This window comes from Nothobranchius furzeri, chromosome 19 (assembly GCF_043380555.1).
Source record: "Nothobranchius furzeri strain GRZ-AD chromosome 19, NfurGRZ-RIMD1, whole genome shotgun sequence".
NCBI lineage: Eukaryota > Metazoa > Chordata > Actinopteri > Cyprinodontiformes > Nothobranchiidae > Nothobranchius > Nothobranchius furzeri.
The window spans coordinates 1,120,977-1,148,751 of NC_091759.1; the positions used below are offsets into that span (position 1 = coordinate 1,120,977).

Sequence of the window (27,775 nt, forward strand, 5' to 3'; positions counted from 1 at the left end):
AACTCCTCGTGTTCACCTGAAAACTCCAACATTTGACTTTAACAAAGTAACGTGCTCTTCATGTTAGCAGAATGCTAACGACACAGCATGAGAAGTCCCCTGCACATGAGAGTGCCGTATCATTATATTCAAACGCCACGGCGGCACAAACCCACCGAGAACAGGACAAACATTATGCTGAAGACTAGAGGAGGGTCTTGTGTGGAGACTCTGGACCTGGTGCAGCTCGGCAGCTGTTGGCATCTTTCCTCTGCAGCTGGTGGCAATATTAGCCCAACGGTTGGCAGGCTGCTGCTGCTGATGCCAGGGCCTAGTCAGGCATGCTTTTGGCTCTGCTGTGCAGATGAGAGTGCATGTCCTGATGTGCCCTCCTTTGGCCTGGATGCACGTCCACACTTGTGATTAAGGCACAAAGGGATAGTCTGACTTTTGCACAAAGCTTTACACACATGACCTGGGTGAGTAAAGCCTGGTTTATGCTTCTCCGTCAGCTCCGCAAGGGACAGACACGCACGGATTGACGGAAGCGTTTTGCTCTTTTACTTCTCCGTCTCCTGGAGAGTGTTGCAAAGCAATTGCCCGGCAGGACAACAGAGGGCGTAGCGCTGTTCTGTGGTATCCTGTCATGTATCGGTCCAAGATAGTGTTTATATTGTGATTTTTGTGTGTTTATATTGTGATTTTTGTGTGTTTATATTGTGATTTTTGTGTGTTTATATTGTGTTTTTTGTGTATATAAGAGACTTTTAACATGGACATATTTGTCTCTCATTCTCCCACCTCTTCATGCGCTCCCCACCTCTAAACCCACGTTTCCTGTCATTTCCGTCCACAAATAAAACGCTTGCTGCGCATCTTTTCACTCCTCCAGTCACGGGAGAATTAAACGTTCATATTTTTAGAGTTTTTTCGCGAGGTATTCTTCAAGCGGCTCCATGTCTGCCGCTAGTTAAACTCGGCTCTCTTTGCAATGGCGGCGCTGTAAACAACAGCGGCGTCCTGACCAATCACAAGCTTGCGTAATCCGTCTCGTTCGACGGATGTTTAAAAAAGTGGGCTCGACTCCGTACGTACTTGCGTGCCTGCCGGAGCCCTACGCAAGGACGGATAATGGCGTTGCGTGTCTCCGCACTGACGCAGACGGAGAAGCATAAATCAGGCTTTAGTGTGTGTGTGTGTGTGTGTGTGTGTGTGTGTGTGTGTGTGTGTGTGTGTGATCTACAGCTGCTTGCAGAGGATGTCGTGAGGATTTGCATCATTAAAATGACAGAAGAGAATCCATGAGGTGCGATTTTATATAAATGCCTCATTTTCATAAAATGATGTATGTTCTGTACTTAGTACTGTGTTTTACAGCACTTCTCATTCACACACACACACACACACACACACACACACACACTGATACATTTCAAGGCATTACACTTTTTCTTTGCAGGAACACAAGTTTTGTGGTTGGAACGTGGGAGTTCGGTGCCTTGCTCAATACTCTATCCACTCATCCAAGACCGCCTCTGTGCAAATACAGAACAACACTTCACAAAGTTTATGTCAGACACAATCACTGAATTACTCATTTTAATGATCAACACAAAGAGCAAATCACCTCCACAGAGAGGCTTTATTGGGAAGATTTAAACAACGGCTGTATTTGCAGCTGGACACTGCACTCACTTAGCCTGGCCTGCCAGACTCGTCCTCGGTTTAATTCTGCACGACAGAGTCTGGTAACTCACAGGCAGAGAGGCACATGGGGGGCGGGACTAGGCGGCTAAAAAATAACCAATCAGAAAAAAGACAGAAAAGCCATGCTGTAGTTTTTTTAGCTGTAGTAAAATAAAGGTGTCTGGCAACGGCGCTAACATATTTTTATTTATTTTTTTGTTAAATAGACTCGATTAATCGATGGACGATTCGATAGAATACTTGAATACTAAAGTATTCGATAGCGGCAGCCCGAATTTCAAACACTTCATCACAAAAAGGATGGAAAGTCCCTTTAAGCCAGTTAAAAATGTTCTGTAAGTGAAACCTGCTGTGTTAAAGGTAATATGTGATGTCATAATTGCAAAACACTCCAGAAAAAAATGACCCAGCAGTCAAACTCTTACTTTCAATCAATCAATCAATCAGTCAATCAATCAATCAATCAATCCTTTATTAAGCCCGGAGGGAAATCAGAGTTTCAGTACACACAATTCAAAGATCGGACATACATGGGCAAGGCACATGACAAGAACTGGTGACTGTGGCCATTCGCAACCCGAGTCTCGCTACCTTAATTTATTTATTTATTTATTTTCAATCTTTAACAGCAAACTCAAATATACTGATGATCCCCTCTTCCATGTATGAGAAAATACATAGCTGCACAGAGTACACTTTGGTTTGTAACGTGACAAATGAGCGTTGGCAGAGTTTAAACGGAACGGGGCGCTCTGATGGGTTCAGAGATGAAAGCTTGTGATTACTCAGCTGCTTCTGTTCATCACTCCAGTGATTCAGCACCAACAGGGGAGAGAAGAAAGACCGAGAGGTATGTTATTATTCTCGTAACTCGTCCTAAACCTCCCACTGTGTGCACGTCATTCATCTCGAGTGTACACACACACACACACACACACACACTAAAATGTCTACCTTTATAATCCCAAACCCACATGTGGCGGCATTAATCGAGAACAACTGGAGTCAAGGAGAACATATGTTAGACATGACAAGCTGCAGAGTGAGAAGGGGCTTCCGACTGGATGTACATGTGCAAACACTTCACCGTGTAACCTTGTGTACACAAACACGTGACCAAGTGTTTTCTCCAACAAAATGGCGGCTTTGCGGCCTCTGTAATCCCACTTGCATTCCAGGGAGGTTTCTTTTGGTCCTCAGAATCTAAAACATAATCTTCCCCATCCAAATCCAGAAAGAGGTAGAGAAATGTCTATTCAGCATTTAAAATCTCCAAGTCATAGATTATAAAAACTGGAGCCTACAAATAATATTTACTGTACACTAAATAATCATGGACGCAGACTATTGCACACACACACAAACCCAAAAATCTTTATTACTCCATTCAAAAGAAAACAATCCACAAAGAGCACAACAAGCTCTGTGATCAATCCATAATAATTCAAGAGAGAATGGAAAGAAATGAGTACAACCTCTTATTTACAAGCCTTCTTTGCAATTACAACTTCTAAACAGTACTTTGCTGTCAACAATTCACACACAGTGTAGCACAGCAGCTAATCATTAGCAGGAAACATTCACATCCAGGAGAGAAAACCTAATAAAACACAAAAATGTTTGTGTTGCTTCTCGTGTTAAACTAAAGGTGTGCAGATACCTAAACTACTTATGGGAAACCAAAGTAAAGAAAACAAAAATAAGACAGAAAATGTACTTTGTGTTTTTGACAACTCTATCAAAATGGATAGGCGATGATATTTTTTAGGTAACTGAGCTGATGTAGCTCTTTCATAAAGCAGAGTTCGAGGTAGAGTAGGTGGTCCGGTAATCGGAGGGTTGCAGGATCTATCCCATCTTTCAAACCATCTCTGCACGCAATTGGACAGCGCTAAGACCAACGGAAACGAACAACGTGACATTTTCAAAACAACGGAAATCGGTCACTGGGCCAGTCTGCCTGCAGAGCAGCAACGACATCTTAATGTGCTTCTACCTGCTCACAGGGAAAGCCACAGTCTGAATCATCTGAGGTTGATGCTGAAGCAGTTTCAAGCTAGCATCATTCCTGAGCCGCCGCCATCTTTTTGCTCGGTCGTATCTCTGTCGTAATGATGCTAAACCGGCCCGACGTCTCTACAAACAGAGCAGTGATTGGCGCTAGGGCTGCTCGATTATGGCAAAAACAATAATCACGATTATGGTGACTGAAATTGAGATCACGATTATTTAGGACGATTTTTCAATTTATGTTGAATTTGTTTGTTTTTATTCAGTCATAAAACTGCTCAGGGCACAATTAGGACAAAAATAAGAAACAAGATGATCACTAAAATAACTCCTGGTTCCCAGTATAAAAAGACCAATATACTTATAGCTCATAGTCTATGACCCAAGGGCTGTAGACCTTGGTTTAACTCATTAAGTCTAACCAGTGCAGACCCAAATACCAATATCTTGCAAATACTGACAGCAGGAATTATACAGTCGCATTTATAACAAATTAATGCAAATAAATTGATGTTCACAAAATGTTGCGTAACATTTATTGAGTCGTGTCAAGGTGCTGTTGGAGAGTACACTAGCGCCGTGTCCTCAGAGAGGTTAGTTATTATTTATCAGCGTGAGGAACTTATTTCTATCTTATTTATAAACCATTTATTTACAGGTCCATCAGTTAATGTAATAATTGTCCCAACCATAGCTGCACCCCCCACCCCCCAACCCGGTCTCACAGCAATCGGGCAAGCTGCACGTGTGTTTAGCACGCCGCACACGCACATTTAGCTGTTTTTAGCGGCTCAGGAGTCCGCAGGTGCGGTGTGTGTGTCACTCACTCTGGTTAATCCAACAGGGAGCCGGCTCCGAGAGCTGTTTCTTTAGCGACTGACACATCACTGCATCATTCCCTTTCCTAATGTCCTGAAGAACGGTCCGGAGCACAGGCGGAGTGTTTAGCTAACCTGCAGGAAATGTCGACGACAGTTATCCAGAAAGTAGCTAAGGGTTGCCAGAGATGTTTCTGAGGTGTTCGCTAGGTACTTTTAGGATTAAAAAGTCAAGAAGGGGGTCTGAAAAGCTGTTGGAAATAGCGTCAAAGTCGCTAAGTTGGCAACACTGAGGAGGAGTGCTTCATTTGCAACTCAGGGCAGCGCAAGCGGGAGGAGCAAATAATCAGCTTGTTTTGTTTTTTATAATCGTTCAAAACTCAGATCGTAATCGTGATTAAAATTCGATTAATTGAGCAGCCCTAGTTGGCGCTGACATTTGAGAGTGGGGCTGAATCAGCTCGACACACATTTTGCTCCACATTCAGTTTAAAATTGAGACATTTCTAAACGTTGCATATATAATGTATTGATGAATAAACTCACAATAGTACCCAAGCTGTAATGCTTTGATACCACTTTACAGAGCAAAGCAAAATTATTCAACCACTAGTGCGTCCCCTCTTTTCTGAACCATTTTTAACTCAACATAAGCCCAAAAAAATTCTGGACCTCATTTCTAGGTCATTTCACAGGATGCAGCTTCAAACTAGAGTTATCCTAAAGGGGAGTGATCAGGCCGAGAGTCCTGGTCCATAGCCCCAAGGAAACATCAATGACCCCCCCACTTAAGCCTCCTATCAGTCAAAACACCATTGGCTCCGACACATATTCGCTCACTGATTTTTTGTCCAATAGTGTAGCGGCATATATCGAATTCACATCATCCGACCTCTCTCCTGAGAAGTTTAGCCACATAAGGTCAAGGGTTGGGGACAAGCAGGTGGCCGGGCGGGGTCAAAGTTGACCTCCTGGCTCACACATTGGTGGGCCGGACTGAGCCACTCTTCTCAAAGGACCCGTCAGTCACAGTCACTTATTTTACTGGGAGCTGATTTCTGTTGGCCCCAGGGATCTGGCTGGCTATTGCTCTCCAACTCCTTTACCCCCCACCCAGAGCCAGATAAGGGCCTCTTTACATGACAAAGTGTCGTGGAGGAGCGGGACAGAGGAGAGAGAAAGAAAAGGAGCTCCTTTCAGTTGCCAATGAGTGCGTTTACATGCAGCCAGTAACCCTTTTAAAACCCGAATATTCACAATAACCCGGTTCCGCAGGTCCATGTAAACACTGCCAAAAACCCGGATATGCTCATAACCGGGTTTTTAAAAACCCGGTTACTACACCTGGGGTAACCCTTTTCTAACCCGAATGTTTGGTCGTGTAAACGCATATCGGGATATCCCCATCAAAGCGTGTGTTCTGCGCATGATCTGTTCGCAAGGAATCTTGGTCTTTTGAGTAGCGAGACGTCTCGTATGCGCCAGAACACCGGAAGTAAACAACAAGTTGGGAGCAACATGGCGAGTCGCGGCACAGCACCACACTTTTGGAGTGACGAGGAAACTAAAGCGCAAACAAACGCGGTCGCTATCTCTTCCGAACTGGGAAACATGTTGTTGTTTTCATGGATACCGGAACGAGAAGAACTGGAAATGACGCTTATTGCGTCTGGATGTAGTCCATACGTCCTGACGCTACCCCAACGTCCGCATTTAAATCGGGTTATGCAAGTTAGAGGTAACTCTTTCTATTTATGCTTGTAAACGGGTTATTCTGATCAACTCAGAAACCCGAATACCGACCTTAACCCGATCATAACCCGGATATTGGCTGCATGTAAACGTAGTCACTGAGGAGCAAACCCCCTTCTTGCAAAGGGTCACATGGTTCAGATTTGGAGCTAAATAAGATTTCTTCATATGGAGGAAAGCTTTATCTCAAATAAGTGCAACCGTGAGATGACTGATGTCCTTCATCCGTGTTCACAACGTGAAGCTTTGAAAGCAGGATGTTGAGTCTTTAGATGTAGTTGCTGTAGCTTAAGCCAAAGCTAAATCAGCACAAAAATGATCCTCGTTTATAAGAGTCACTATAAACTCAGCTTCTGTAAAGCTTGTATTACAATTAGCAACAAGAGGGCAGAATAAAACACCTCCTTTGGTCTTCAAACGAGACACGAAAACAAGATTTTTTTTAAAAGGATAAATAACAAGACGTTAAAGACGGGGAAAGCCTGTTATTTATACTTTACAAAAACTGGCAGACAAACAAGACGGCTGTTGCTGTGAGAGGAAAACAACTTGAAGGATAAAAGGAGGGAGAGAAATGTATTAGGAAAGATGGAGGATTTGCTTTTTATTTTAAATTTGAGCCTCATTTGAGCCATCTGCTCGTGTGAAAGCAAATCCAAGAGCTGCATGATTTCTACCAGGAGGGAAAAAAGGGAGGAAATGGAAGGTAGAACTGATGGGAGACAGAGACGAAGAGAAGACAGGTGGGCATTGTGTCTCCCGTTTCCTCTCCATTCATCCACCTGGCTGGCGCTTTGGCCTCTCGGGAGGACGGTAACTGAAGATTTCGGAATGTCTTACTGCTGTAATCTGTGGACAGAAGGAAGTTCTGCATGCCGCGCTTTGTGATGGAGGAATTCAGTCAGCTGGCATCCGTGTAGGACAAAGAGCCGACTGAATGAGAAGAGCTCCAGCTCTTTAAAGAGGTGTGTCGCACATTTGCAGCTGAATGAATTTTCACATTTCAAATGCGACTCGGATGCATGAGAAAACCTTAAGATGTCTGTTAAACGTCTGCATGCTAATTTGTTAAACGGAACAAGAGAAAGAATTTCTTCACTGGTTTCGGACACAAAACAAAAGGGAAAATAATTGGTTACAGTCTTAGAATATGGAGAGAAAATTGTTGGCTTGCCTGGCAACCCACCCTATTGACCCTTTGCACGTGATGTCACGCCACTCATGTGACCGCCCCCTTCGCCATGATGGACGGCAAAAAGACCGTTTACACCCGTTGAAACTCCAGTGAAGCTAGTCAAAACAAGCCAGTTTGTAGCCTTTTATCGCTTTCATTTAGTTGATTTGACAGTAAAATGGTTTTAGCTTGCTGCGTGGTCGGCTGCACTGAGAGACAAGAACGTAAACTCACCTCGTTTTTTTAATAACTTTGATGGAGACTGAGGACGGAGATGAACTGCAGCGATCAATCAAGCGGATGAGCCCTCAGATTTGCAGCGAACATGTTTTTAGCGGGTAAGATTAACGTTATTTATTTTACGACAGGTACAGGGATAAACGTGATGTGTTTACACTAGTCATTGATAATCCTGGTGGATGGGTATTTCACCACGGAGGCTGCGCTCCGTCCACTGTCGTGTAAAGCGAGATAATTGTTAACAATATTAAAGCTCCGATGTATGATAACGTGTGTTAAAATTACATTATTTATTTAGATGAGCGTCGGCGTTCAGAGATCTTCTCATTCGGGTGTGAGAGCAGCAGCTGAACCCGGTAACACCACCAGCAACAGAAGCTGGTAGGGATCCGGACTTTTTATTAATCAGCTTTGGTGTAAAGTGAAACGCTGTTTACAACATAAAGTTATAAATCCAGCGGGGTGCGTTTAGGCAAAGTCAGCAACATGTTTACATCGGTGATCAGCTGCAGAGAGAAGGTAAGCTAACGTTGGTAAGCTAGTTAGCATACCGCTAGATGCGCTACTTCTGATAACTGAACTGGGCATGAACTAGTTAAAGGAATGCTGGAGTTTTGTTTTTGTTTTGATCGCAAAAACAATTTCAGGCTCTACTTTAGTACTCGTGTCGCTCACTGTTTACACGCTTTTGCCGTCCACCATGGTGGACCCACGTGATTAGGTGACGTCAGTGCTAAGGGTCAACATATGTGTATAGTCTGGCCATGACCCATTGACAGGTCTCTGTCGTGGGGCAGAATCTATGGTTGTCTTTCAAACTGTCTCAGCATGCTACTGAACAAAAAACATACTCACTAGGGGTGTAACAATATCCAAATCTCACAATACGACACTAATTGCGATATTGTGGGGAGGCTCACTCACAACATAAAATACTTAGACTGGTCATTGGTACATTTGTCATTAACTTTATTATCATTAGGCCATTTTGAACAGCCTGAAAAGCCATAACGTGCAAAATTCAAGTAGCAACTCAATATCGATTTTTAAAAGAAATGGCAACACAGGCACGGAATTAACAGCCAAAGTAAAGAAATTATTAAACAGCTCATTCAATAAATAAAAATACCCAGGCACTAAAAATACCAGGCTGTGTGGGCTGCACGCACTCTCATTGGTGAACTGGCCGATGACGCGGAAGCAAAGGATCGTGGTCTATGTAGTTTACATTGCTATGCTTCTGTGGAGCAGACTGAAAAGTGTTACTTTTACCTAAAGACGTACTATACAATATTGTGACAAGACGATGACGATATTGTGGCCATTTTACTACGGCGATATCGCGATATATTCAATGTTGTTGCAGCCCTAATCCTCACCGCTAAGGATATCAGTCAACGAGGCGGCCCGCCAAGCGCCGTCAAAGAAGATGCAAATACATCCGTTTTATTTATTTATTTTTTTAAACATAAGCTCCTAAATCCGCTACTGACTCAAAGAAAAGCCTAAGTCTAAATCGCAGAAAGTTAATGCCATAGCCATTTCAATCAGGCTGTCGCCATCTTTGTTTCGCTCAGTCACAGTTACATCCGCCCACCCAACCGATGTAGCGCTTTGATTGGTGCGCTATCAGACTGGCCAAGGCTGAAGAGGTTCCAATGGGGCGTGGCTAGACCGACATGCAGAGCTAAATAATTTTGCTTCTGCTACCGTCTGTCTACATTACTAGGCTAGCAGTACGGTGGTGTCTCCATGCAAAACAGGCCCCTTCGGGACTTTGCTAAGACATCAGCACATCTTGGAAGTGAGTGACACAGATCAGAACCAAAAAGCATCCATGCAAGTAACAACTCAACATTTATAATGTTAAAACTTGTATTTTGCCAAAATATGCCATAATTTAATCCATTCAGAGGACGGGGACAGCGGCTGTGTGATGTAAAAGGTGGCGTGTGTGTGTGTGTGGGGGGGGGTACGATGCACTGTCAGCATCAGGAGTTTAAAAACGGCAATTTTAAACAGTTTGACTGCTTCCCATTTTCTTTTTCTTACATTCTGCGTCACCAGCAACTTTTCCAATTTTACAAATGCAGGTTGGTTGTCAACGTCTGACGATGTCATGTCCTTGACCTATAACCAATCAGCAGGACTTAACAACAGGTCTGGCCCAGTGACTCTACCGGGCCATTTCTGAGTACATACCCCAGTTCAGGTACATGGTTGGTCCCTGAAATGGCCCGGACTGTGGTCCTTTTGAGCCAGCCCCGGCCTCATGCATACCATGAAGGTCCGATACAATCACCAGATGTTCTGATGGTGGAAACTGTCCAAATATCATGAGGTGAAGCAAAGATGAAAGGCTCTCCCACAGACCTTCGCGAGCGTTTCTCCTTGAAGGGAGCCGCGCCCTCCTCCCCCCTCAGCTCTTCACCATATTTCACAGCGACTTTCCAAATGCGCACCAATCTTCATCCATCACTGACAGCGAGGCAAAATAAACAATTGCGCTACAGATCAATCACTGTCTGTTTAATGTTGAGAAGTGCCGAGGCTGCGAGGCGTTGGGAGGTTCAGCTCAGTGGGGATGTGTGTGTTCACGTGCATTCACAGCTGGACGTGCTTTTGACGCCGCTCCTACAGGAATGCAACTAGAGGGAGTCACGCCAGACGACGCCAATTCTGTTGATGAGCGACAAATCTCAACGATTAGAAAACAACATGAGCTCAAAATGTAACCCATCTAATCTATATTTAGAAACGTTTGACTTCTAATAAGGACGACTGTAAATACCAGAGCAAAGAGGAGCATGGAGGCCCGTGTTTGTGGGATGATCCGGTCTTTAATCCAGACCTTAGATCTGAGCTGTCACCATGTCTGCCTTTGACCCAAAGTCTACCGGCCATCACCACCTAGACTTCCCTCCTCTCATCTAACACTTCATAAAGACCATTCATCCCACCATCCTTTCATCTGTCTATACCGGGTCCTCGTTAATCCTCCTCTCCATCCTGACCCTGTACCACTCAACCGGACTGGAACAAGCTTCAAAGAGGATGGAGAGGAGCACTGGTGAGTGTGTGTGTGTGTCTGAAAGAGAGAGAGAGAGAGACGGGGTGGGTGGGCAGCTGTGTTGTGCTTGGTCTATACCACAAAGCCCTTGGAGGACAAGGGAACACACACACACACACACACACACACACACACACACACACACACACACACACACACACACACACACACACACACACACACACACACACACACACACACACACACACACACACACACGCACACGCACACGCACACGCGCACATGCACATGCATACGACTAGATTCTCAAATAAAGTGAGTAACTGATAAAATCTCACTCATTCAGCATGAATTTCAATGTCTATTGATTGTTTTCCTCTTTTTGTTTAAAAAAAAAACAAAAACGTGAACTTTTTTATCTACAAACGCCACAATTTAACCCAAAAGGGAACATAGACATGCAAAATAAATAAATAAATAAAAGATATCGGAGAAGATGAGCATCACAAGTTTAAAGTTAGGCTCTCTAATCAGACTGTGTGTTCACTCACAGCTATCAAACAGCAAAGACACACACTGGTTCCAAAGGAACCAGTATAGAAACACACCATACTGGTGTCATGATGAATCCCCATTAACCGACCAGCACACTGCAGAATAAGCGAATGCACGGGCCCAGATGCGCTTCGACGTGCCTAAGGGGGTGGTGCTAACAGAAAGCAGGGTGTGTGTGTGTGTGTGTGTGTGTGTGTGTGTGTGTGTGTGTGTGTGTGTGTGTGTGTGTGTGTGTGTGTGTGTGAGAGATAGACAAGCCTCGGCTGAAAGTGACAGTGCGTGTTGGAAACAGACTCGCACACATGCATCAAATAACACACAGCTGATGACAGCTCAGGGAGGCTGACATGCCTTCCACTGCCACTGGTGGATGTATGTTTATTTTATTAACCTGCCACAGGCTTTGCAGGGAGGAGGGGGAGGAGGTGGGATGGGGCTAAATGTGAGACTGTGTGTACGCTGTGGCTTCCAGGCTTTACGATCCCTTTCCAGGTGTTTGCTAATCTGTGTGTCGAACCGCTCTCCTGAAAGAACTTTCTGTATAAAATATTTAAGGCTTTGTCGACAGAATCCTAAACGGGAGTTTTGGCTTATGCCCCTCAGGAACAGTGGGCTAAAGACCAGTCAGGATGCAGCCAAGACCGAAGTGGATCGCTGCCATCTAAAGGAAGTGCAAATATCCTATTTATTTATTTTACAAATCTCCAAACTGCCATCCATTTCACGTTACACGGTTATTTATGTGGAATTTAAGGTCATCTGTAAGAGTAAATATCACCAGCAGCAGTAGCATATAGCACTTGTGATACATTAAGAGGGTAAATCAATGCAAAGCGAACAAAAAGTGTGAAGATTTTAAAGAAACATTAGATTTATTTAAAATGGCAGTAATCTGCTTTGGACTAGCCGTTAGCTTATCAGTCCTGTATGATGTAATAATCATTTCCTACTTTGGAGACCCTTCAGGATGCAATCTATGACAAGCAAGAGCAACCATTTATAACATTTAGGTGTAAACACACACAAGTGGATGAAAAGAAAAGTGATTCCCGACGGGAATGTGTGCACTTGTGTCCAAATCAGAGGGAGCTTGTACGTCCAGATGTAGAGCTGAACTTGCGTAACCAAACTGGTCAAACGAGCGAAGTAAAGACAGAACTGCACCCAGACGGAGGCTTTTCCTGCCAAGACATGTCATTAGATGTTAGCAGCTGTAGCTTCTGTTCTTTAGACGCCGTAAAGGAGACGTTTTCAGCCCCTGACCCTGAATACCGATACGTCGGCGCTAAACTACAACATCGGAGTAGATAACAAGCCCGTGTGGAGATGAGCCTTTCCTGTTTCACCTGTTTATCTGACTGAGTTGCATTTATGACACAGACCCGTATCAACCCAACAACCTCACTTATCACCAGACAGGCCGGTAACTGACACCCATCCAAGCGCGGCGCACCCCCGTCTTCCTGTGCCGCTCTGCCTCGTACCGACCCTGGCTCCGTTCCCAGTTTGGCTAAAGAGCATCTGCATGTGTGCGCCTGTCTCCCGGGTAATACGGCTTTAAAGTGATTCGTGCACTTTAATAAAAAGCTCCAGCTCCAGCCAGCCCAGCAGAATGCACCTGTCACATAAAATCAGCAGACATGTAGCCCGAACAACGAAGGGCTTTTTCAGGTCCACGCATTTGCAAAGCAAAAGAACAGCGCGGCGAGTGTGTGTGTGTGTGTGTGTGTGTGGGTAGAACGGACAGTTGCAGCTGATGTAAACGTACACGTGAGAAGTATGTCAGTAGAGAACTGTGCCCTCCCTCTCTCTCTCTCTCTCTCTCCGTGGTGTGAGCTGCTCTTTGTTAGCAGCGTGGGTCAGCTGTTGCACTTGGCCCGGTTTACTCGTGCTGCCTTTTGCTTTCCCTGTCCTCGTTTCTTGGTCTTGGAATTGCTGCTTTTTGATTTGATGGTCCATAACAGCAAAAAAACTCCTTTAAACAAGATGCTGACTCAAAAACATGAAAAAGCACATTTTTCACCTCTTATCCTGCACCCCCCCCCCAAAAAATAAATAAATAAAAGGTGTTGTTGCTTTAAGTAGCTTTAATTGCACCCGACGCACCGTTTAAACTAAAGCCCGTGTTTTTAGAAAGCCTCGAACAGAGTTAGGTTATTTACACAGCTCTCATAAAATGAGCCATTTAATTTAAGTTGATGCTCTGCTAGCAAAAGCTCACGATCATTTCCCTGTAGGAGCTGAGCGAGAAACCGTCAGTAGTATTAATTCTTCTCTGGCGTTTATAACACCAGACAGGGGAAAGAGAGGGAGAGTGCGAGCGGGATGGAAAGAGAAAAAAAAAACAAGGACGTAATAAATAATTACACACCACCCATTAACATAAATTCTGCTCTGGAGCGGATTAAAAAATAAAAAAAAAACAAGAGAGGTGTGCTAACATCAAATCAAGAGGAATTGTTAAGTTGGGTTAAGAGAATGACAGAAACTGAGCCGTTTACACTCAAAAAAGGCATTTGTTTATTCTAACTGTTAGTGGTGGTGGCTTCGATCTTTTACGCGCGAGCAAAAGAGCGCAGCCTCGTCACCCGACTGCACATTTTTAAAACTAAGTTTGCAAAGAGGTCCAGTCAGAGTTTTAATCAGAAATCCTTGTGGTCAAACGTTGATGGAGGTCCTTTACTCGTATTTTCATACATTTGCAGTGGTCTCTAGTAGGAGTGAATGCCTGGTCGTAGAAGAGAAAAAAAGCTCAGATGCTCCTGTTTCAGCACGGAGATTTGAAAGATTTAGACGCTTACTTCCTGATATTCAGACATCTCTCCTCTGATTGGATAACAGCAACACAACTCTACCATCAAACCCATTTGCTTTGCAATGTTGATGTTGCAAATCCACAAATAACACAAGCCTGGAGGAGCACTGATGTGTGGTGGAGTTGCTAATGCTAACAGTTAGCTTCTACTAGTTGAGACATTCTCAGCCATTTCCTGGACAGTAACCCAACAGCCTTTCACTTTGCGAGTCAAGATCGTTGAGTTCATGCGACAACTTGACGTAGATCAGTCAGACTTTTAAAATCCCAGAGTTTCACCGTCTATTTTCACTCAGAAGCTGAAGCGCGAGATATGTGTAGGAGACATTTTTCACGTTGAATGACCAATAATTTCCGAAAATGAGTAAAACATGGCTTCTCAACGCTAGGACAGGGCTGCCAACTATTGAACATTTCTAAGAGTGAGACGGGGTCACGGGGTTGGGAGCGGACAATTCACCAACCGTTTAGAGCGCGCTGGGGTGTGGGAATTATTATTGGGTCTTTTTGTGCTTTACATTTTATTTATTTATTTCTACTCTGTACGGAAGAGGATTAGAGCCACGGACAAGAAATAAAGAAAAGAAAGAGAATTCTTACTTTTTTCTCAGAATTCTGACTTTTAGTCTCGGAATTCTGACATGGAATTCTAGGGGAAAAGTCAGAATTCTCTTTCTTTAATTATTTTTTTTTCGATGGCCCTAATCCTCTTCCGTACCTCTGACGTTACAGAGAGAACTGACCTTTGTTTAATACAAATTTTGAACTTCTTCACATTATCTATCTATCCATCTATCCATCTGTCCATCTATCTATCCATCAACTATCCATCCATCCATCCATCCATCTATCAGCGGTAAAGGGTTACAGCTACATGTCACAAATGTCACACGGGAACTTTTAATTATAATTAATGAAAATGTTTTAAATCCATCTAGGGGTGGGCAATGTCATGTCATTCATAATATAACCAGTTATTATTTTCTGCCAAGAAAAAAACCTATCATGTTAAGCTAACTTCACTGATGTAGTTGCATCCACTAAACAGAGGTTTATGTTCATGTGGGTCATTAGCATGAAGTTATTGGTCAGTGATTGAGAGATTGGACGTGTGGCGTGAGAGCGTGTGAAGAGGGTCAAATGCGCTCAGTGCTTGGCGGCCCTGCGCTAGGACCAATCAAGGCAATGAAAAATGTGACGTAGTCATAGCGATGCAAATCAGTCAAGGGGCAGTCCGCCATACCCTTATTTTTGAAATAAATGACTTAAATACCTCTCTATGCCCATGTCTTAAAGAAAAGGCCAGGTCTAAATTGCCCAATGACGATGCCAAAGCCTTTCAAACCAGCTCCATTCTTGCCAAGCCCACCCAAGGTATCACTAGAAACTTAGGAGTGCTGTGCTTGATCTGGTCTAATCTTAAGCCAGGCGTACACTGTGCGACTTTTTCACTTTTTTGAGCCGATTTTCCACTCGTGCGAGAATCCACGACATCGGGGCGAGTTTTGCGCCGAGCGTCGTGTGGTGTACAGGGGTTACGAGAGGCGATTAACAACACGTGACCAGCTATCGATCAGAAATAGTGAGCTCGCACGGACTTCTGGCGTGTTTAATATTTTGCTCGTCCCTCGTGAGGGTATCGCGCTGTTGAAGCGGCGCTGCGAGCAGCTGCGACCCAAAATGTATCAGAACCGCTCACGGCGCATGCGCAATCCTGCATCAACGCCGCTCGCTCGCTATTTCCCTAATAACACACATTGTTCGTTTTTGTTTCTACACGTTTTTTTTTACTCACAAAGATTGTCAAGAAAGCGTGTTTGTCGTGTTCATGTCAAATTAAACTGATCACAAAATACAGATTTACTTTCTTTATTTCGTTTTCCTCATCCAACCCCCATAAATCCCTGTGTCCTCCTGCAGCACTCCCGAAGGACAACAGGCAAAACTCGACAAAAAAGTCTGACATGTTGAGTAAAAACTGCTATTTTTAGCATATTTTTAGGGCCGACGTGTTGCTACCAGACGTACAGTGTGAGCGCATGACTCGTGAGATCTGCCCTGCGAGGAAGTCTTACAGTTTGAGCTGAAGCTGAGTGCTACAAGTGAAAAAGTCGCACAGTGTACGCCCGGCTTTAGCCGAGCCAATGGGAAACCTGCTGAAGCTACAATAGTGTGGTTGACCAACCAGCAGAGCAAAATCTTTTTGCAACAGCTACAGTGTGTCTAGATATCTAAGCTAGCTAAAAAACTAAGTTTGTTTCTGCTCCTGCCAATAATCTGTTAAAGCTGTTTTAGTGAATTTACAGAACAGGCTAGGTTTTGAACCAAAACACTCACCCTTGGGCATCTTCCCTGAGACCCTTCTGCCAGAACCAGATTTTCTATGTTGAAATGTCTTTTGTTGTCTGTGACTTCAAATGGTGTTTTTCATTTCGTGACACTGGTAGTTTGTCCTAAAGTTGAAGCGGTAGCAGCCGGCTGTTTCTCCTCCTGATATTGAGCCGTGAACCTCTCACACGACCAGTGGTGTTATGTGTAACTAAATAAGCAAGTGCGTAATGACCAGAGGACGCAGGAAAGTGTGGAAGTGCAATAGTTCGGCGAGAGACAACCAAATGGCCCAATAGTTGCTAGCAGTCCAAAACGCGTCATTGGCGAAGGTTTTTAAACAAATGCAAGAGAACCAATTTACCCCCCCCCACACACACACACACACACACACACACAAAACATTTCTAGCTATTTATGTTAGCATGTTGTTGAGAGGCATGAAGAAAATGTTTCAAGCTCATTTGTTTTCCAAATTTGTTATTGCGGCTTTAAGGGTTAAATTATCTGCGTTTTTGTTTGTATGCACCAGGGACTAATAACGTGTACCTTGAATAACTTTGAAGGGTATATTTTTCAATAACCAAATCTAGAACATCCGTAGAGTTAATGGCTACAAAATTGTCTCTCTTACGTCAGTGGTTCTAAAAGAAATATGACTACAAATAGTTCAAAACATATTACAACGGCTGTTTTACTGCGGCCCCAATTAGCAAAGTGATACAAATTACAACAGGCGGGGCGTTCTTTCAGTCTAAGCAGCCAAAGCCTCCTTAGCCAAATAATAAATGCTTGTTCATTTACTCTCACCTGCCAAAAAATTGTCGTAAATATTGCCACAGACAGGCAGAGCTGGCTGGGGAACGACGTGGAGCTCTCGGGCCAAACGGGCCTCAGAGTATGGCTGGTTTTCCTCAGCAACTCCTAAAATACTCTCTTCTGACTTCCCTCAGCTTGGACACAACACACAAGCAGCAGGAACGCCAAAGGAATTGTCCATTTGCTCTGCTCTGTCTATTACCACTAAACACATGAAGAAGATGGCTTCTGCTTTAAAAAAAAAAAGAGAGAAAAAGAAAGATACTTCTCGGGTTTTAAAGCTGTAAGAACCAGTGCCACAACCCCCCCGGGGGGGCTCTGCTGCTTAATGAGATTTGGGAATGCTGGAGGGGATGAATGAGCAGTAAGGCCAAAGCGATCAACTGCTTTTATTTCAATAAACTTCTTTGGCTTTTGAAAATTTTAGCCTTGGGTTCCTGATAAATGAAGTGTCGAGCGGAGCGGCTGATGGCGGCATTTCCTGGGTGGCGGAAAAAATAAACATTCAGCAGATTCAGAAGTTAACCTTACCGGGACCGGGCGGATTTTTAAACAGCTACCTCGACTGTGTGGCCAAATCGCCGTGACGGAGACGCTCTCATAATCCTGACAGGAAAATTCAACATACTAGCGAATAAAAAAAAAATGGTGGTAAGGCCTTGAAAAGCAACACTATACCTCAACATGGAAATAAAGAGCTGAAACCTTCGTCTCCATGCTTCATTGAGCTTGCTGTGATTCTTTTAGCCCCGCTACGTTTTACCCCGTTTGGACAGGAAATGACATTGTATTAACGGAGGAGGGAGGAGTGCTGAGGGGAAAGAAAGGGTAGGGATGAAAAGAAGTGAACAAAGTTAGATTTGGAACAGTTGGAAAGGTCCACCGTGAAACCAAGTAGAAGGGGAATTGATCAAATGAATTAGTGAATTAGCACACAGCAGAGGTCCAAATGAAAGAAGCCCTGTGTGGCATTACCTCAGCTAGTATGGCGAAACACAAGGGTGGCAGGAGAGAGAGAGAGAGAGAAGAGGGGGAATATGAAAGAGGAAGCAGCATGTGGAGAGCAGGCACACAAGCTTAATCACATTAACACCGACTGCAGGAAGGAAGGACGGAGCAGAGGGCTGGGACACAAAACCATATTGGAAATCAAGTCTTGTTTCGTGAGCTAAAAGGTCGGCGTGGTCACTGCACGCATGTGTGTACATGTGTGTACATGTGTGTACATGTGTGTACATGTGTGTACATGTGTGTACATGTGTGTACATGTGTGTACATGTGTGTACTTAGCAGGTTGGGCCACTGAGAGCCCAAGGTCTGCAAAGTAGAGGAGGTCGATAGAGCATTACTGAGGAAAAATGCAGTGTGTGTGTGTGTGTGTGCGTGCGTGCGTGCGTGTGTGTGTGTGTGTGTAAACTGTTCCTGAAGTGTCTTCAAAGATACATAACAGACTGCATCATACCTAAAGTACATCAGCTTCAGTCTTCATGAGGTGTGGTCTTCGAACAATAAGGGAAAAATACTCACACACTTCCTTTTCACGTCCCTGAAGACGGAATGTTTTTACAGTTAAACTAATCTAATTAGGTTAATTAGTCTTTTATTTAGAAATTTACCAAATGATGCGGTACGTGATTTTGTTCAGCCCTGTGTTAACCGTGGAGCTTGATGCATTCTGGGTAGCGTGGCGATCCAAAAAAATACAACCCAAGAGCACTTATGGGATCCATCAGACACGAGTCATGGTACGTCCGTTTTAGCCAAACCGCAGGCGATAACGAATTCTATTAGCTGTGGCAACCACAACTCTGCTGTTATACACCTGGTGTAGATTGGGGGGAGCTTCACCCCTTCAAATTAGTTTGCAAGATGAAAACACTTAATTAGAAAACTCCGTCTAAGACACAGTAAGAGTTAATGTGAGATCTCATTCGGTAAAAATGAAAAACTGCTGCCACCTAGCAGTCGGGAGTCTGAACTGGACCAAACTAAACAAACACAATAAATGTCTGCTTGTAAACTTACAATAAAATAAAAAATCAATACACTTCTTTTAAATATAGATTTTTTTGTATCATTACTCAAAATTGTAATATTTCAATGCTTCAACATTTTCTTACATCCCTATGATGCACTGCGTTTCTATTCATTTGCATTACCCATGCATTCACCCAGCACTCTTACCCCCAAATTCCACTACCTCCACTCCTCTCCGCCCCCGCCTTCCGCAGCCGCTCGCTTCCAAACCCAATTTTTACTGGTACGCGCTCTACAACGGCTCCGCTCCGGTGCGGAGACCTGAGGTGGGCAAACAAGCATGCGCGGGATTTTCGAGATCTTGCGATACAGTCCGAGCAATAAACGCGGAAGTTAGATCCAAACACCCGTTGTGTGGGAGAAGCATCGAAATGAACGGTTTAATCTGCCCATCATGTGTGTTGAGAGATCAGCAGTGTTCGAATCAACAAAGTGTGTCTACTTTGATAGTGGAAACTGTATTTATGGCTTATTTTTGTGCATTTAAACTTCAGCCGCCACTGATAGTTGTTAAAAGTTGTTAAATCTGTGCATATGAAACAAAAAACGCCTTTTGTTTATCGATTTATTGTGAAAAACGGAAATTGTGCTCGCTCCTTTTCCTGTTGGGCGGTTGTGATTTCTGTCCATTTACTGCGGAGGTGCTCCGGCGTCCGGCGAAAATAGGATCGATTCTATTTTTTGCCGGACGCCGGAACAGAGGGCGGCGCACGGCGCCGCACGGCGCCGCACTGCCGGAGCACGGCCGCAGTAGTGGAATTGCTCTGATTGACCAGAACGGGACCGATTTTGCTCCGGCGTTCGTGTCGGAGCGGAGCGGAGGTAGTGGAATTTGGGGTTATTGTGAAGGATTTTTAAAGAAAGTTTTCTCAGATGTCAGAATAATAAAAATAGTAGTCACGTTAACCCAAAAAGCCTGAAAATCTGTCATTTTAATCTTCGCTTCAACTCCCAATTACAAAAGCAAAATTCATTTTACAGGTAAAACACAAACAACTAAAAGTTCGCCATCACATCAACTCCCTCCTCAAGTTGTGCGTCTTACCCTGAATGCTTTAATAAAGTTAGAAACGTTCACACGTTTAAGTCCCTCAAAGGGTTTTAAAATGACAAATTGCAGGTTTTCTACAGCGCTCCAAAAACACACCACTGACAAACCTCCAAACATTAAGCTACAAGTCAAACAAATACTGAGTTTGTAACTAATAAGACATTTTTAAACCAACACCGTTGTCCTACAATCCTATTGCAACACATGCCACATTTTTATCATCAAAAACGAGGAAAAGATGGAAGCCGTCCTCAGCTTTGCTACAAGACAAGTCGACATTTTAAAAGATTGCTGAAGGACAGACGGGAGGAGAAAAAGGAGCAAAGGAAGGAAAGGAATAGTGAGAAAAAGCAGGAGACGGAGCTGTGTGGGAGTGAAGTCGCAAACTGACTGGCAGTCCTGCTGAGGGCTAACAGGCAGTGCACACGCACGCACACACACACACGCACACTTATTCATACAAACATGCTTCCACACATGGAAAGCGAAGCCAAGGCATCTGTGCCGGAGACCTGTGTGATGCGGGCTGACGAGCAGTCACAGCGAGAGGAGTCGAGCTGGAGAGACGGAGAAGCGATCTTGATGTGCAGCCAGGAAATGTGGCTTCATCGCACCGAGTACGTAACTTGTCAGACAGAAATGCTCACCGAGACGTTCACACAAACACCGAGCACATAAGCAGAAGGTCATGCTGAAATCTTAAAAACGAGAGCGACTTCCTGCGTGCTCGCTATGCTTGTGCATCACATCGAATTGTTTTCGGCTTCGTCTTAAAGAGCCCGCGTTTCCCTGCAACTCCGACTGTTGCACATTCCTTAGCCAACAGAAAGCTTTAACATAATCCTCCATGAATGAGCTCAAAGCTGTGCAGCCTGCTATAAATCCATATAAGAGCATCAGAGTTAGTGCTAACTGCATTCCACGTCTTCCCCGCTTTAAAAACACGGACAAGACGCTCTGGCTCCAGTTCTGCTCATCCATCTTCAATTACTCCCCGCTGTGGAATCAAAGCCTCCGTCCTTCATCCTGTTACTGTGACCTCTTGAAAAAGCACGCATGCACATCTTACACTTAGCTTTAGCCCCTAGCTTATCCTACTGCAACACCTTTAATGCATTAGGAAAGGTACAGTAAACACAGAGAACACCCATAACTCTGCTGCCCATTGGTGAGTCGCCGACCATGTGCAAAGGAGGCAGGAAGTGTTCAAACAAAAGGATCAAAGACGCCCAAAGAAAAATGGCTGGTTGAGCATTATGGCGCTGGAAGCTCATTAAACTCTCCTAAATTTATGGACCACTTTATTGGGTTTGTTAAACATCTCCAGCCTTAATGAAACACCTGTCCGGGATCCCCCCACGCACTGTGTGGCATCACCGTGACCAAGAGGAGTCGAAGCCTTCGTGGGACTCAACGAATCACTAACATGCGAGCGAAGTGAGTGAGCGGTCAGATGTTTGAGTGTAATATGTCAATTTAAACCAGAGTGCAAGTGGCCTTCACTCAATTCTCTAGCTTCACCGTTTTTAAACCCATATCATTGACTAATCAGTTCAACGGTTTGTGGCGTCTCTGTGTTTAAATCTGGTTAAGAAAATAAAACGTGCTGATGCGACTCAGATGAGCTACAGGAGACAGAAGCACTCAGAGCCACAGATGATATTATATTAACCACAGACAAGACAAGAGGCTTTGTAAATAGATTTTTTATAATGTAAAACGGTTTTTGGGGGGGGTTCATCCTCTCTGTGGATGATTATACGGTTTCGCCTTTTTTAACAGACCCCCCAGCCAAAAAATGTGTTCCCCTTCTTACCATAATTACAGCCTGTCTTTAGGGGGGAAAACGCAAGGCTCACAATGTCAAACCACGGGGCTAATAATACTGAAAACATGGAGCACGTTTATAACAAACCCACGAGAACCTGACAGGTGGTCAGACGTAATACCTCACCAACCCACGGTCCGTGTCTTGGAAATAACAACGAAGACTGGTTGAGTTAGCCACAAGGAAAGACAAAAATGACACCCCCACGAAAACCACAACAAGGCTCAACATCGCCATCAAGCTGACTCACATTTGTGTCGAAGGTACGGCGACCTGCAATCGTCAGTCAAATCAGACCAGAGCAAACGAGTTACGATCATGCAATGTCATTAGGGCTGCAGCTATCGAATATTTTTGTAATCGAGTACTCTATCGAATCTTTTTTCGATTAATCGAGTACTCTAATAAATTACCCTTTTGTGTTTGTAAACCATTATATCAAATAGCATGTTATAAAATATGAAAGACCTCTCAAAATGAGAAAGCAATTGCCAGTTATTCTTCAAGTTTTATTCAAAATTAAGTTTGCAAAACTTCAGCACTTCAACTTTACTTCACAGTAAACAAATGCGTGTGCAAAAAATAAGTATACAGCCTGAGCCGATTTTCCCCTCGTGCGAGAATCTACCAGCCTGCAAGCCAGACAAAAACTAGGAGGATAACTGTTGAAGTAGCGCTGCGAGCGGCTGCGGCCCAAACAGAACCAGAACCGCTCACGGCGTATGCGCAAACAGCTCGCCGGCTGTTTCCCTATTAACACACGTCCGTTTTAATTTCTACACTTTTTTTTCTCACACAATAACAAGGATTGTCGAGAAAGCATGTTTGCTGTGGTTATGTCAAATTATACTGATCACAAAACATTTATTTACTTTCTTTCGTTTTCCTCCACCACTCTCATAAATACCTGCGTCCTCCTGCAGCAATCCCGAGGGACACAAATATCAATAACAACACAATAAAAAGTCCGACGTGTTGTGTAAAAACTGCTATTTTTAGCACATTTTAAGTCCGACGTGTTACTACCAGACGTACGGTGTGAGCTGAAACTGACTGCTACAAATGAAAAAGTCGCACAGTGTCTGCAGAATACATAGAAATACAGGCTAAAAAGCATTATCTTGTAGAGGCTCCGAGTCCGCTTGCAGAAGTGACATTTACAGGTGCTGCAGCACGGAGGATGTGGTGTTGTGCTAGGCTAAATCCATTTTACAGTATTTATACTGGACTACGTTTTCCGCCTTACGACGTGAAAAATGGTTCCACAACTTTTACATTTTCTGTCTTTTTCGCACTCCACCGGGGTTCACGTTGTCCACCATGGCTTAAGAGAAAGTTAAGTTACATTCGCTACTCGCAGTGCAGTGGGCATGTGCGTCACTTATTTCGGTCCAGGTGAAACATGACCCCGTGCGTTTGCAAAACCATGAATTAATTAAATATGAATTAAACGAATCCTCGAGGCAGAGAATTTGACTCGAGGATTTTTTGTACTCGAATTATTCGAGGTACTCGAGGAATCGTTTCAGCCCTAAATGTCATCATGGGTGGGCGCTACTTTCATGGCAGCACCATTGTTTAATACAATCTAGGGGAGGTTTCTTGCAGAGGAAATATTTTTACGCAGCGGAAAGGCATCTGGGGTGGGGGGGGGAGTTTTGCTAATGTTGACTGTGTAGGCATGTTGTTGTCAAGCATTAGGAAATCAGAGTTTCCATTGGTTCTGTACGTTATGGGCAGGTTTTGGTGACTAACCTACCTTTTCTTTATCAAAGGAGGAAAACTTTTCCATGCTTTCGTTCTTTTTTAAACACAGAAACAGTTTTGTTTACCTGTTTGTAGCTACGGTTTCGCCGACAGCTGCCGGCTTCTTCAGGCTGACGCTGATGGTGGCGCGTCACTTCCTTCTCCGTTTATCTGCGGGCAGCAGAGGACGTTGTCGCCCTCTACTGCCCGCTCTCCCCTCTCCGACGAAAGATGTTCAAAAAGGAAAACTTTTCCTGATTTTTTTTTCTTGTAGTAATAGTTCTTCTTGTGTACTCTATCACCAACACAATGAAAAATTGGAAAAGTGACAGAAACAAAGAGCTGATGAGCACATTTCAGGAAGGTGGGGCTCATTTGCCGAAACTTTACATTACTGTTACTAGACCCTTCAAATGGGACACAAATAAGCATGTTTCAGAGGGAGTATTGATGGCAGTTTCTTTCACTGACGCTCGCACTAAAGCAACCAGTCTTGACCCATTACTTCTTTCTTTTCACGTTGACAGAGGGAGTGGGAAAAACCTGAATCAGCAAGAATGTACTGTAGTGACAGGGACCTAGCATTGGCTGTCTGTCGACAAGTTCATACGGGCATTCCAGGAATTCCAAAGATTAACCGTTAGCTAGGGCTGTAGCGAAGCCTCGACGAAGTCGACGGCTCGATTCTAAAAATTTGTCGACGTCAGATCCGGAAGTCGACGCACCGCGCCCACTTGTTGCATCCCCAGGAGTTTGTAAATAGAGGAGGAATCTGCCTGTTTTTCCTCTAGTTCGCCCTCTTCTCCGCCTTCACTAACATCTCCGCCAAATACCGAAGACCCGGAATAATGTCCGTCCACTACTAGATTATTTTCCTGTTTTGCCCCTTCGTCTCCCGGCAACGGACAACAACTTCCGGGGTCAGATGCGCTGCTTCGTGTCTATCGCAGATGTAGAAAATCACCGGGAGCGCTTCTCCCTTCATTAAGGAGCTTCTTTCAGACATGAGGAGAGCTGTTTTGGTGGTAGCAGTCTCTCCTCCGTGCTGGTCTGTTTGCTGCTGGGTGTTTTTGGTTTATTTAAACTTGGTAACTTGAACTTAACGTTGGTAAAGCTACTGTTAGCATCTTCGCTAACAGCTTCTTGCGTTGGGATAAGCTGTTACGTTTTGGTTTAGAGTTCATCTTTTTTTGTGGTGTAGATCTCCCTTTTATTACATTTAGAGTGTTGTGGGTTTTCAGTTTAGTGTAAAATATCACCTGAGTTTGGTTTAACCCGTAACACCACTCGCCTCACGCACATAAGTGACCAAAACAAAGCAGCATGGAGACACTCCATCTTCTACCACCTCTCAGGCAGCAGCCTGCACTCCCAAGTTCTACATGTCACCAGAACATAACCAACCAACACAATAAACGCAGTGTTATACAAAATGGAAGGCCTGTAGTGTTTATTCTCTTACAGTAACAATTTATCAATTTTTTTGAGGAATTTATTTGAGATTTTCTGGTTTTTGTTAATTGTGCAATAGAAAAATAATCATTAGATTAATTTTCTAAATAGTCATTAGAATAGTCGACTATTCGATAAAATAATCGTCAGAATAATCGTTTTAACAATAATCGTTTACCCCCAGCCCTACTGTTTAATTTGGCTCAAGTAACCTGACAAGGTTACTTGAGCCAAGGGAGCAAAACCAGAGAGTACGACACTTCACAGCACAACAAAAATATAATGACCCACACAACAAACACCATCACACTTGGTATCATTACACAGGGCTAGATGTAATGTTGTCAGATTAGGTGTGAACCAAACACACCTGCTGAGTGGGAGTGTGGAGGTGGGTGCGGTTACTCTGACCCCTCCGAACCACAAGTCTCCTGAGGGGACTTGGAGGGATTTATTGACCACAGGGGGAGTCAAGGAGTCTGGAGCTAGCATGGTCTTTAACCAGACCCGCTGGGAAAGGGAGAATTAGTACCGGAAAGCCTGTGTGTGTGAGGAAGGGGGTCTGTATCTAAATGTGTCCAAGAGCTTGCACAGACAAATGCTGCTGCAGGTTAAGTACCACTGTCTGAGCACAGCGGAAGACGGGGCCAAAGAGCTGCCGCCACAAACATCCGTTATTTAGAGAACAGCCATTGATCTGCCTCCTCTTCCCTTCCCTCGTCTCCTGTTCCTTTTCTCTCTACACCTACTCCTCCTCGTCTTGTCATATTATACCCCCCCCCCCCCCGTTCCTGTCTTCTTACTCTCACCCACCTTTGATGACATAAAACCATCACAAGCATATCTGAACTCTGCTATCCTTAATGATGTTTCCCTGATACCCATGCAAACATACAAATGGCTTCATTAAAAAAAAGTCCCTTCCTCTTCCCAAGATTATTTTCCCACAGAGTTGGTCCTGTTGAATTTCTGCAGCAAGACGCAAGTCTCATGAAGACTCCTTTTAGCCAGCATCATAAAACCACAACAACAAAAAGAAGGAGCCCTGGAGTTTTGACGATTGTCGTGGCTCTCCCTCCCTAAAAGTGTAATCACTCGTTATCTAGGTTCTGTTTTCCCACTGAGGCTTCAGTTTGGGGGAGGATGGTATCATGTCAGAAAGATCCCATAATTCAGTGTGAGAGCAGGGGAAAGGGAGGCCTGGACACTGAGGCCTTTGTGAACCAAGCAGCCACCCACACATGGTACTAGGCCTGTATTTGAACCATGCTGGTGAAAAGGCCAAGAAAATGAAGTATAAACTCTCTTTGTGAGCAGCTGAGGCCAGCTATGAAACACCAACCAAGCTCGATGCTTGGAATTAACAACAACAAAAAAAAGGAAATCAAAAGTGACAAGACTTACGCAAGTTTTCCAAGTTTCATCCTGGTTTTCTGGTTACAACCGTTTCCTCACTATATAGCTCGAATGGAACAGAATCCAACAACCTTGGTGTATGTAGATAATAAAAAACTGTTTCTTCACAATGTAGATACATGAATCCTGCATGTGGCGCTCCGCAAGGCTCAGTATTGGGTCCAAAAATATTGACTCCTTATAAAAATGACATTTGCAAGGATCTAAAATGTGAAAATTGTTCTTGTTCAACAATGTAACAAAGTATTTTCTGTTTTGCTGACCTTGGAACAAGTGTAAATCATCATACAGAGATCACAAGTACAAAGAATTTCTTAATATTTTCATCAGAATTAATTTTTTTTAAAACAAAGCTGCATAAACCAGTCAAACTTTGAAGGTTGGAGCCATTTCAAGATGGCAGAAATCCAATTTGTTCTTGTTTACACTTGAAATATCCATCAGCCCTGAAAGGCAAACCATTGTTCCCAATAGAGGCTGCTCAGGAAACCATCTACAACAGGAAACTAAGTTATTTGACTCAAATGACCAAAACAAAGACATTAAAATATTGCGAGTAACAGCGTATACATTTTCACATTAGTCTCTAAATGCTCACTCAACTACTTTCTCAAATCAGCTCCACATTCTGCCTTTTAAAAGTGCACCTCATCACATTCCAGGAGGATGTGTGAGCGTTTGCCGCCATCTCAGCTTTGCTCAACACATCGGAGGAGTATGTCAAGGCATTTGTACCAACTACACTGATTCCACTTTCCACACCTCCACCCGTCTCCCAGGTCACACCTGTCACTTTTCCGGCGGAGTGAAAAGCTCCCAAGTCGATGGAAAGCCTATACAGCGAGAGGAAACCAGGCCTTCAAACAAACACTGCTCCCTCCCTTGCACACACCTACGCACTCTTGTCACTCACTCCATCTCGCATACACAAACACAAGCCCTCTGAAATTACAGTCTACACAAAGTAATGATGTGACTCGCTTTATAGACTCAGCGTGGCAGCACGTCTCCTTTGTT

At 43.9% G+C, this 27,775-nt stretch overlaps 1 protein-coding gene across 4 annotated transcripts in view; it reads right to left on the reverse strand.

Moving 5' to 3' along the window:
* Positions 1 to 27,775, reverse strand: part of jarid2b (jumonji and AT-rich interaction domain containing 2b) — a 346,573-nt gene that overhangs the window by 84,864 nt on the left and 233,934 nt on the right. Inside the window, exon 1 of one of the 4 annotated variants that reach the window (XM_070547379.1) lies at positions 20,829 to 20,847. The exons of the other annotated variants lie outside the window; for them this stretch is intronic. The gene's annotated coding sequence lies outside the window, so the exon portion shown is untranslated. Of the gene's footprint in view, positions 1 to 20,828; positions 20,848 to 27,775 lie in introns of those variants that run through there. 4 annotated transcript variants of the gene reach the window in all.